This window comes from Penaeus chinensis, chromosome 4, assembly GCF_019202785.1.
Source record: "Penaeus chinensis breed Huanghai No. 1 chromosome 4, ASM1920278v2, whole genome shotgun sequence".
Classification (NCBI taxonomy): Eukaryota; Metazoa; Arthropoda; class Malacostraca; order Decapoda; family Penaeidae; genus Penaeus; species Penaeus chinensis.
This window is the reverse complement of record NC_061822.1, coordinates 1,761,766-1,764,265: the sequence shown is the minus strand read 5'-3', so window position 1 is coordinate 1,764,265 and position 2,500 is coordinate 1,761,766. Positions and strand designations below refer to the sequence as shown.

Here is a 2,500-nt window from a genome sequence, read left to right as displayed (position 1 = left end):
AGAAGAAAGAGACTTAAGGAGATTGAGAGCGAGAAAAAAAAAGAAAAGAAAAAAAGGAAAATATATATATATAGAAAGGAGGAAAGAAAAGAAGAGAGAAGTGGCAAAGCGATGAGGAAGCGCCAACAAGCAATTTCCGCAAATCACGGTGAGGTATCGCGAATGAAATGTATTGTAGTGCAAACGTTCCATTCAAACTAACGATATCCCTCGTTCCGCTGTGCGAGCTCGAGGGGGAAAAAAATCTCAGTACCTGCGAGATGGGCTTGGAAACCTCAAGAAATAAGAATTGGTTCGATTTAGCTCTGCTCTTCTCTTCTCTTCTCTTCTCTTCTCTTCTCTTCTCTTCTCATTTCATCTCTTCTCTCTCTCTCCTGGCTGGATTTCTCTCTCTCTCTCTCTATCTTCCTCTTTCTCTTTCTCTTTCCCTCTCTCTTTCTCTTTCTCTTTCTCTTTTTCTTTCTTTCTTTCTTTCTTTCTTTCTTTCTTTCTTTCTTTCTTTCTTTCTTTCTTTCTTTCTCTCTCTTTCTATTTCTCTTTCTCTTTCTCTTTCTCTTTCTCTTTCTCTTTATCTTTCTCTTTTCCTTTTCCTTCCCCTTTCCCTCTCCTTTTCCCTCTATTTTTCTTTTTCTCTCTTTCCTTCTCTTTCCTTCTCAATCTCTTTTTTTCTCTCTCTCTTTCTCTTGTTCAGCCTAAACAAGCATTTATAATCTAGCGTTTTCATATTATGAAAACAGCATATTGAAATGATTCACCCTGAATTATATCTAAAAAACATACATATTTACTGCCTCGTATCTCTTGAAAAGCTTATTACTCACATAAAACATCATTTAAAACAAGGGTATGTACTGCACATTCTAAATCTATTAGACTGATATAGGTTCCGATGAATAATAAGCCACTGTTAATGCATGTAACGTTATAAGTTCAATTGATTATGAACAGCACGCTAGAAATTTGAATAGGATCAAATGACAGATCGTTTTACTGACTGCATAGATACACACTAACATTAAAAAGAAAACACACACACACCTAGCATACACATCTACAATGCATGAAAATTGCTACTCTTATCTGCTACATAAGATAGACTTCACTTTCAGCAACATATTCCTTTTCCAGTGCAACTAGGATATACCTTTCACTTGCTACAAATGAAGAAATCACATCATCCACATAAACATATGTTTCAAACGCTTATAAACACAAAAAATACAACGATACGAAAACGGATTTTCAAAGAAGATATTCCCAGAGCTATAATATACAACGAAAACAGGTTTTAACCCTCTAGTTTCACGTATACGGAGATGATACGCTCGGAACACACGTTGATAGGATCTTCGTTACTTGCAAAGTGCCGTGCTAATGACCCCCTGTCAAGCCATGGCAGCCAGTGGCTTCACTTTCCTCCCTTTCCCATTTCTGTTTGTATTTTTGGTTGTTTGTATGTCTTGGTGTCTTGGTATGCCAATCAACCTGATTTGAATGTGATACCATCTATTTACTTGCATCTTTTTATTATCTTTCAAATCGGACACACTATTCCTTTCTGCCCCCCCCCCCCTCTCTCTCTCTCTCTCTCTCTCTCTCTCTCTCTCTCTCTCTCTCTCTCTCTCTCTCTCACTCACTCACTCACTCACTCACTCACTCACTCTCATTCTCACACTCTCTCTCTTCCTCTCTCTCTTTAATACTGACACACACACACACACACACACACACACACACACACACACACACACACACACCCACACACACACACACACGCACACTAAACGTAAACGCACATCCTCATCACCACTATCACCATCATCACGTGACCTGCACTGAAACGACTTACGAACTTACAAAGTGACCTGCAACAAAGAAAAAATGTATCCAGTCTTGCGAGCGTGACCTGCTCCGAGACGCTCTTCCCTTCCCACCTCGCCCCCCCCCCCCCTCCCCCACACCCACATCTCCTGTGTCAGATGCGATCACGTGACCTCGCCAGCCTCCAGTCGCAAGAACAGGAATTTTAACAGCCGTAACAAATTTATGTTTTCCTTTCATCAACATAAATCCGCAGGCACAGAGGCGAGAAAAGCGGAGAGTGTCAAAGGCAGCATCTCAAAAGCTATTTTTGTTTGTTGAAGCGCCCTAATGCTCTTGTTTTGTCCCTTCCCCGTCCTCTCTCTTTCCCTTTCCCTCTTTTCTTTTCCTGAATAGCGACAGAGCACGTCCTATTAAATAGCACCTAGCTATTATCCACGAGCCTTAAATCTTCTAGAAGGAAGGTAAGTTACATTTCATTAGCACCGACCGAGGAGAGACCCGTCAGCTGTGTTGGATCAAGGTACTTATATAGACCTTGTGTTGGACTACCCCGCTGATTCGCACGCTGGCGGAACTTCACTCGGGGAAAACCCTCTGTGACAGTGTGTATGGAGAGACGAGGGAGGAGGAAGACTGATAGATCTACCAAGTGTATAAATAGATGCCAAGGTGCCTT

At 41.2% G+C, this 2,500-nt stretch overlaps 1 protein-coding gene across 3 annotated transcripts in view; it reads right to left on the bottom strand.

Moving 5' to 3' along the window:
• LOC125046999 overlaps positions 1-2,500 on the bottom strand; it is a 443,317-nt gene that overhangs the window by 413,470 nt on the left and 27,347 nt on the right. The gene's annotated exons all lie outside the window — the stretch shown is intronic.